Below are 9994 nucleotides of genomic sequence, written 5' to 3'. Positions count from 1 at the left end.
CCGCGGCAGCACGCCGGGGCCATGACACTGACAAATGGAATATTTCAAAGGACTTAATCAGAGGAGATGGGGTTTGGTCTGCAGGTGACACGAGTCCCGCTCCAGCGCTCACAAAAAGAAAACTGATTGCCTGCCTCGAAACCCCCACCATCTCTCTATTTCTCTGTGTGACTGTCTCCCTGCTACCTATCTGACTCTGTTTCCCTATCCTCACCCACCTGTGTTACTCCACTGCAAGTGGGGGGTTCACCAAGAGTATGTCGCACAATTAGATTCAATCAGAGATAGCCTGTGAAAGCTTTGCCAAGAAAGTCATGCAGAACTACAATATACAGTGGGCTGAATAGTTCTGTAGACTTTAAGTGGCTAAATGTAATCAAAAGTCAAGTAATTAGAAACAAACAACACTGAGTTTACAACTTTGTGCTAGTCGCGAACTCAGGAGTGCTTTAAGCTAACGTCAGTGTAACGGAGTTAATATATAGCATGTGTGATTCCACTTGCCACCCCTCACATTGTTTATTTTATGAATTACAGTTTTATTTTATCGTCATTAAACGCAGCACCCCTGCTGTCTAGGGTCGTGCACCCCGGGGAGATAGCGACAGTTTTGCAGCGGTGTCTCCCTGGTGAGTACACACGTTGTTAGCTCTGTAATTATTTTGGATCATTCACCTGAATTTCACATCTAAGTGGTTGTTTTATGTTATTATATTTTGGTAACGCTTTAGCTCCCTATCGGTCGAACATGCTCCTTTGTGAGAGTGACGATGTTTTATTTGTTCGTAGCGTGATTAGCATGAGGTGTGTTAGCTAACATGTATATATATTTTTTTATTTTAGCTTCACAGTGTGAGAGCATGTTTGGTGTTTCTGATGAGACTGACTGTATACTTTCCTGCCAGGAATAAACGGCCAGTGGCAACAGTGGTATGGTCTCCGTTTGGTCATAATTAACACAACGCACGAACACTACCGCTACATCAGCATGCTAACATGCCTAAAATGACAATGCTAATATGCTGATTTTTAATGGGAATAGCGTTTACCATGTTCGCCATCTTTGTTTAGGGTGTTAGCATGTTATCGTTTGCCTATTAGCACTAAACACAAAGTACAGCAGAGGCTGATTGGAATATCTTTAATTTTTCAGGAATTCAGTCATAAACCAAAGTATTGGACACTAAGTTATTAAAATTTATCCTGACCATGTGTATCAGTAGTAAATTTCATGTCCATCTGTAGATGTTGAGATATTTCCTCAAAATCATATGAGTCAACCTCATGGTGGTGCTATAGGAAACAAAGCATCTAATAGTTCAGTTTCACTGAAAAACAAAAATGTCAACCTCACTGTGGTGTTAGAAGAAATGAGAGAGGATGGCTTTATCCTCTGGGGAACGTGAATGTCTATACAGAATTTTATGGCAACCCATCCCAGAGTTGTTCAATTCAATTCAATTTTATGTATATAGCGCCATATCACAACAAAAGTCATCTCAAGGCACTTTTCATATAGAGCAGGTCTAGACCGTACTCTTTAAAATAGGTATTTACAGAGAGAGACCCAACAAATCTCACCATCAGCAAGCACTAGGCGACAGTGGCAAGGAAAAACTTCCTTTTAAGAGGCAGAAACCTCGAGCAGAACCGGACAAGTTGTGGGGACTTTTCAGTCTTAGCAAAGACGTCAATCCCCAGTGTGCTGCAGCTAGCACAGCTAAAAGCTGTCAACACAAAACCACATATATTGTGTTACACTGACATCCACTTTGTAAGGACAATGCTAAGTTATTAATGAAGCTTGCACAATAACATTGTGTCCCTGCACACTGTGCTTTGCTCTTCTCACTCTGCTGCAGGTTACCACACAGAGGCAGATCAACAGTGATAAATCTCCCTGCTTATAGCCTGGGGAGAGGTGGGGGCATCCTGACCAGTGCAGGGGAAGGACAACAAGGAGAGGCAAATAACATTAGCAACAACAGGTGAGACTATGAAGAGAACACCTATAGGAGGAAAGTTTATTTAACTTTCTGCATAACACAGAACAGACTTAGCCCTGAGAATTTTAAAGTTCTTGAACAACATGCCAAGCACGGATCTCATGCTAGTAATTAGCCTTGGTCCAAAACTGCCACCCAGAAAGTATCAGCAGAAACCCCAAAAAACTGAAATCCATCTCCTAACTCCTTTGTTTCCTGGACTGGGCATTGGCAGTGCCACCAGAAGCTGATTGGTGATTTGGTGCCTCAAGTCCAGTAGCCCCACGCCGGGTATGAATCACGGCAAGGGGCCGCTGCCCTGTCACGGCAGCTACAGATCAATGATAATTACCACCTTGACATGAGTACGCTTATTACTGAACAGGATCAGGGACAGGGGCCCGAGCCGTGGTGGCCGTAGGGCCCGATCGATAGCCCAGGAATAATGGCTCTCTGGGGCCCTAGATTGGACTTTGCCACTAAACAAGCCATTACAGCCGCACGCATGACAGCTTAGGTCTAGATATGCGTCCTAACTCTCCTTCTCCTGGAGGCTTCTCTCCTAGAGCCCGCCTCACTATGGCTCCCACATGCCTCAGTACTCAATCTTGTCATGGACTGTTATGGGCAGGCGAGACACATGCCTCTGGCTTTGAGACGTGTTAACCAGAAGTGAGTGATTAGGGGAAGCATGCTGCTACAACACAATGTGCTCCTGTGCAACACGCCGGAGAAAGGGGCCTTGCAATGTGACCTGATGATTGCCACCGAGTATAGAGATCAAACACCGGCATGTGTACACATGAACATACCTGCACACACACACACACACACACAAACAAAACACACACAAAAGCAAGCACATCAAGGCGTATAAGCGATGCTGATCCGCCTGTGGCAGCCCTCATCTTCTTTTCTCTTTGATTTTTACCATTTCCCTCCTCCAGATCCCTTGTTTTTTTCCCCTCTCCTTTTTTAATCCGGTCATACCTGTAATCGGGCTCTGCGACAGGAAACTTCAGAGAATCAATTAGTCCTCGCCTCATCCGGGAGCCAAGACGATTCCTCTCGACTTGAGCCGCAAACTCCTTCTATCAGGAGTCATTCTGCCTGCCTAACACCCAGACTCCTCTCTCCTGAGCCCGGATAGGTTTGACTCTAAGCCTCTAAAACGTTGACAACCCAAAGCGCCTTTCTCTCGGCAAACCCTAACCGCCTGCCTCACCCCGGCCCCTTCTCCTCTTTCTACCCGTCGTTGCTGCTAAATAAAGAAGGATTTGTTTTTTCCCCACAGCACAGAACTGTAATGATGCTGCATTATGGCTTTTCATCCACAATTAAATAAACAGTTCCTTTTCAGAGAATTCAAACTACATCTTACGCTTGATAGGAGTGGATAGGAGAGGAGAGGCTGGTGGTGACTCCGGGCCTTCCTTTGTCTTTGGGGAAGTTGGCCGGTGGAGAGGCAGCATTGTGGATGGTGTTGTTCTTAAAATGCCGCCGCATGGCACAAAGGGAAACACAAACCTGGGACTCCTCTGCTGGCTACAGCAGGCCCTTGAGTGGAGTCTGGAACAAACAGAACATTGAGGGGTCAGATTTAATCCCCCCGCCCCTGCCTTTTGTATTCAGATTAAAGACTAAGGAGGATTTGCAGGAGCCTGGAGTCTCTTGTTAAAAGACTGTGTTCTCCACTTAACCTGCAATTTACCTGTCACTTAAACCCGCTGCAGCGATCATCCACACCTCTGGTAATGAAAGGGGCTGTTATTTTTTCAGGTTTTTTCACAACTCTGAAGAAAGGCTGTATGTTCACTTGAGCTAGCGAAAGTGGCATAATGAATTCCCTGACAGATGCTGATTAAAGCAGTGGCGGTTTGTGAAAGATACTTAACACTTTGGACATAAACAGAAATGGGATTGCCACTAGTACACACACACACACACACACACACACACACACACACACAAACACACACACACACACACACAGTCTACTTCTAATAAACCAGAAATCACTTCTTGACCAGTCAGACTGTTCTGATGAGGTTGAACCTGGTGTGTACCCTCTAGAGTGCCATGAAAGAGATGCCTGCAGGACACGGAGCCGAAAAACACATTGTGAGGCTTCTTGACTTGATTTGTATTGCCAACCCTCCTCATCTGCTCTACTGGAAAAAATCCTGCCACGGAAACCTGACCTTCTTTTTCCCTCCATAACCCCTCTCACAGTGGTCTGAGCGTGAATGAATGAAACTGACCGCCATCGTTCTACCCCACCTCATCCATTTCATCCTCTCCTGTGAGTTGTCTTGCCCTCTGCTGGACGACCATAACACCCCTCTAAATCTTCCTGCGGAAACAGGACTCAGGCCAGGTCCACGGCAGCCGTAAAGTGGACCATTCGTTTTCACAGCACAGCCAAAAGGAGTAATGGGAGTGATGTTGAGACATTATCAGTCACTCACTGGCTGCCAAAGCTCTGTGAGCCACTCCTGCCCTCTTTTCTTTAAAAAAAAAAAAAAAAAAACAGCATGTGCAGATGCCCACCAAACAACCACACAGCTCTTGATGGAGCTTTACACAAGTCTTTGATACGTCTCTTAATCTCCACTAAACTATCCCACTGGTTTTAACACCCTTACGCATTAGCCTATGTCTTATAACTTAAGAGTTTATCATCGTGCTAAATTTAGTCGCCCTTTCCTAAGACTCAAGGCGGCTTGGAAGCTGTGTGCATGCAGCGTGCAAAATTATAAACCTTCCAAAACATAACAAAGGATGTGAAAATGTTCATTGTTTTAGGAATCAGTACCTTCTCCAGTCGAGCCATAACAGATTAAAACAGTTTGGAGGAACAGTCATGTGGATGGAGGAGACTATTTTTTCACTTGGTCCGTGTGAAACAGTCAAATCTAAAGAAAGCAAAACTCTTTCAGTAAGCCCAAAGTGAAGAGCAGGCCCAAAAAACAAAAGTCACTCATCTGCTGTTCTTGATTTCCTTGTGTAAAAGAGGATCACTGTCTGGTGTGCTTTATTTTTAGAAGCTTTCCCATCCTCTTTCCACTGTTCTCTCTGTTTCCTCATCCTTTTTTTCAACCAGGCCCCCCTGGCACCCATGAGAGTTCGCCTTCTTTATTCTTGAGGAGCCCACCTGTCCGCCTGCACGTCAAACCCATCCCCGGTGGGCTTCTGTGTTAAATTCCAAAGTTAAAACCCATTACCGAGCTATCAGCCCACTCATAATGCTGTCTAACGACCTCATTTCCCTAAGTGTCAACCCCGTCAGTCACCAGAGGCCCTGTCAGCTCGGCCGCCCATGTCCGAGGGTCTCGGCTGCTCCTGGGCATCACTGCCACCACTGCTGCCGTGTGCGCCTCGTTTCAGCCCGTCCTCATCAAAAACAGGATAGAACGCTCAATCTCTGAAAATATGTCATGGCAAAGTGACTGGGGACACAGGGGGTAAGAGACTTTGGAATGAAAGTGCCGGGTATTTCATTTACCATATCCACTCTATTAGTCAGAGCGGCACAGTCAATCAGGGCCCCATTTTGATTTCGAGGGGGGAGTCAGGGGAGAGAACTGGGACATGGCAAAATGGCTGACGGTCACGCCGTGGCTATTCCAGCTCAGCCAGAATCAGTTTGAGGAGTTGGTGTGTATAAAATGGATTATTACCGTTCGGATCAGAAGAAGCGTCACCGCCTGTCCTTGTTAGGAGGAAACACCGAGCATGTGCGGCAAATGAAAAGTGACGAGAGGGTGCAAGGTTGAGCTGGAGAGGGTCGAAGCTGGATGTATATGTGTGTGTGTGCACGCACGCATGTGTGTGCTGTCTGCTCACTGTCTCCTACCCAGGTCTCCCAGCGTACCCTTTTGTGAAATGATTTGGTAAATATGGAAAGGGGCCCCTAGGCCACACAGGCCCAGCCCCTCTTTAGGAGTGGATAATTGACTCCTTTTCCTCCTTGATAATTCATTGCTTGCATATGCCAGCTAATACATCAGCTGAAAACTGCCCTGGCCCTCATCTCCCTTGACACACACACACACACACATATATATATACACACACACCACCACCACCCAGAGGAATGAGCGACTGCAGAGAGACTGAGCATAAAAAATGGGGATGACAAATAGGAGCACTTCTAGATCTATGAATGAATTATGTCTCCTAAATACCTTGAGCAGAGGCAACTGTCAGCCGGCGTCTATACTAATCTGGGACAAAATATGACCAGCTCCGTATTAAAAAGGAGGGAGCAAGGCTGCTAGAGAATGAGGCGAGAAATGAACGAGCAATCAGGCCATTAAAATGTGGTGTCTGATTCAGCTTTGGTGGACATTTGCACATTTATCACGAGATGGAAATATCCTCCCCCCTTTTGTCATTTTAATACGGCCCCATCCATTGAAATAGATTAGGATTATTCCAACAGGACACAGATATCATTTGTTTTACAATAGCCGAGTCAGCACTCACAACAGTCGTTAGGAATTAGATCGAGCCGGCTGCTGTTTGGAAAGACGCTTTGCAAACTGAAAAGAAGGATAAAATTAATGGCACTTCATTTCAAGGGTGGGATATTAAACGCCTGTTCTGCCCAACGACTGAGGTAGGATGGAAAGACAAATAGCTCACACAAGATGCGGGAGTGAATCGTATAGGACCTGGGCCCGTCTGTTTGAGGTTCACTATGTGTATGAAACACATCAGGTCACTCACCTGGTGATGATTATGTTTCACATATGAGGTCAAAGACGTGCTAACCTTGCTATTGTTCTATCTTCTAGTTATCTGGGAATGTGGCGTATTACCTGTGGGAAATGTATTTTTCAGACGACGGTTCAGAGATGACCCGGCTCGTGGTTCAGGGCCCGCAGGAGGATCGCACACATCCCTCAGAAACTCAGTGAGCTTCGGGCAGGAGGAGGCCCAAGGACGGTGCAGCATAGCCGGGCACTTTGAACAAGGCCGTGGTGCATTCAAGGCCCAAACGCTTTGGATGGGAGAGAGGATGAATTGTGACAGCTCATCTAAAAAAAAAAACAAAAAAATGTATTAAACTTACTCTGCTGCTTTAAAGAGTTTAGGAACTTGAATGTTCAAAAAATTGATGATAAAGCAGGTAAATTTATCAAATGAAAAATAAACGTAGTTCATGAGTGGTGATCAGTAGTGATGAGAAATTAATTCCATGGTAAATGATAGATTTATATCTTAATATCTTTTATTTGTTTCACTGAAATATTCCAATTAAGATCCACAACATGTAAATTAATAGTCTTCCATCATAGGCTTTTTTAGATAGAGACCCTCCAGACATTTTTTAAGACATAAAAATCTATTCCTTTAATTATGATTTTTGTCTGATAAGTTCTTTTTTTCCTTCCACAAAAGGTTTGTTCATTTAGTAATTCTAAAACAAATCTAAAACCCTCCCCCTCCCTCAATGAAAAATTCATAATCTACAAAGATGGAAATATTCTCATTTCATCTACTGAGTTTCAGATGTTGACTTATTCACAGAAAGCAGTGTGTGTGCACGGGATGTTTCATGTTTTTATATCACACTTGTTTAAGTTGCATATTGTGCAAACAAGTTGTGATGGCACAAAATCATCTTGTTCTTGTGTTAAACTGAGAATTAAGGTGAGCAGCAGATAAAAGTGAAAACTGCCTTTTAGTGTCAAACTAATAACTCTGCAAAGTAAAACACATTTTAGAGTATAGAGGCTTTAAACTCACAGTCTCTATGAGATAACGGACACTCAGCTGTCAGTTAGCTAAAACTAATGCAGCCTAATTCAACATCACACTAAAGATAAATCGACGCAAACCCGGTAATTTTTCTTCCCTCTAAATTAACGTGGCCGTTTTCAACCAGATCAGAAAGACAGTGTGAATGGCGGTACTGCCCCCTGGTGCCACAAACTCTGAAATGCATCATCTTTTCCTGTTGTTTAAAATTGATGAATAGAAATAATTGGATGAATTCAGTTCATGGGATACTGAATGTAACTGTATACATGGACAAATATAATTGAAAATATAAATTGAACAGTAACTTTCAAAAATTATTGAGATTTATAATCAGTACATTTATTTGAAACAAGAAGATGTGTCCTCAGGATTTTATGAGTGTAAGGCATTAACTTTTCTTATCTAACATCCCTCTTTTGAAGCACCATGAAGGATTCCTTCATTAGTCATGTTGCTCTGCATTAGCACTAACAGGGCCTACTGTCTTCTCTCCACAAGGTGGAGTCATAAGATTGAGTGTTGGGGTCCATCTGTCAATGGAGCTGAATTCTTCTAGGATCATTTTACCATTGAATCACATGATGAAGCACCACAAATAATCATTTATTAAATTGTTGCATATGATTCCAGTTCATTGTACGCTCACTGAACACATTCCTCTTTCTAATAGGAGCTATCTGCATAAAAGTAATAGTCTCAGCCGCAACCTAATGTGATCATGAGCCCTCAGCCTCACTATCAACATTATTACACCACCATTCCTTTAATGAGAGGGGTGGGATGAAAGATAGATTGCCAGCAATTGCTAGCAATTTTATATATTTATCAATTATTAAAGAGAGTTTTTGTTGATGGTAATATATGTGAAGCATCATGTGATGATTAATCTGAAGAGTAACAGTGATGTGTGATGGTGGTGTGCCTCCAGCACAGTAAAATAGACTCAGTGGAGGGAGGGATTATAGCATCTTTACAAGCAACATGAACATAAAGAGCAACACAATTATCTCTGCTGTACACACACGGTACTTTTTAAAAAATGATTACAATTGGATTTTCCTTTGGCAGTGCTCAGAGCAACATGACTTCATTTTACTGTTGTGGTAAAATGAATTCACATCTCCAACGTGTAGCCTGTGCTCATAAATGTCTTGCTCACTGGATATAGACGCTCTGACTGTGTGCATCCGTTCATAAGGCTTAATCCGGTGAAATATTGTGAGCTAACCCACTTTGCTGACAAACATGGCCTCTGTTAACTTTTCTGTTGGTTGTGTTGGGGTGAGCGGAATCTTTTGCAGGGTTATTGTCACAGCAGTGTGCTTGTTGGAGTTGGTGCAGAGAAAGGATCCCCCACAGAGAGTCTACAGCACTGGGGGCAGGCAGGGACAGGGGTCGGGACCTCAGTTTGACGGGCAGTGACTTGTTCTGCTCTCCAACACAATCATTTTTCACAGGTGCTGTTTTATTATTGTGCATAGGAGGTTTTCATTTTGGCTGGAAAACCCTGCTTTCTCAAATATTTCATATTTCACTAAAAGAACATTCAAGCACTTATTAAAAGTTTAAAGTAGTGAGTTGAAGTATTTGTAATAAAGTAAAATCATCTATACAAAAACACATTCTGGTAAAAGGCAGGAAAATTGTTTGGCAGGAAAATGCCACCTGAGACTGATTTATTATTACATATGATATTTAAAAAATATTGTTAATACTGATGCATCAGTGAATGAGGTGGTATCAGCTACTTTATATGTAGTTGGGTTGTTTAATCCAGTGGTTCCCAACCATGGGGTCGGGCACCGTCAAAATGGTCACAAGATAAATCTAAGGGAAAAAATCAAACATTTTCATTTTTGACTTTTCTCAAATGTAGGCCTTTTGGTAAAAAATAGGGAGCAAATATTTATTTAAATGGAAACAGTGGTTTAGATGGGAAATGTCTCTGGAGACATCTGGTAATTAAGTACAAATACCTCTGACATGCACTTAAGAACTGAACTTGACTAGATGTGCTGAGTTAGGGATAGTTTTTGTGCTTGTGTGTGAGTATCATACTTTGGTCATCGGTTGGCTTCAGGGCGGTTGCAAAAGGTTTATTGTTTCTTCCTTCTGGATAAAGCAGCTTTGTTTATCTTATATTTGAGTCTTGTCCATGTACACAAGAAACCAGGAGATGATTCTCAGCTCATTCTCCACCTGGGTGCCAAACTGAGGGCCTCTGGTCTTGACAGAGGTCT

General features: G+C 43.2%; 1 long non-coding RNA gene across 1 annotated transcript; it reads left to right on the top strand.

Moving 5' to 3' along the window:
• The first annotated feature begins 564 nt into the window (after positions 1-564).
• Positions 565-8450, top strand: LOC108877393 (uncharacterized). The gene is made up of 4 exons (XR_001960091.2): positions 565-629; positions 844-930; positions 1863-1988; positions 6831-8450. It is a non-coding gene; the product is annotated as an uncharacterized LOC108877393 (long non-coding RNA).
• The last annotated feature ends 1544 nt before the right edge of the window (positions 8451-9994 follow it).

This window comes from Lates calcarifer, linkage group LG17 (assembly GCF_001640805.2).
Source record: "Lates calcarifer isolate ASB-BC8 linkage group LG17, TLL_Latcal_v3, whole genome shotgun sequence".
Lineage (NCBI taxonomy): Eukaryota > Metazoa > Chordata > Actinopteri > Centropomidae > Lates > Lates calcarifer.
Note: the sequence above shows the minus strand (reverse complement) of the source record. Positions and strands in the feature narration are given on the sequence as shown.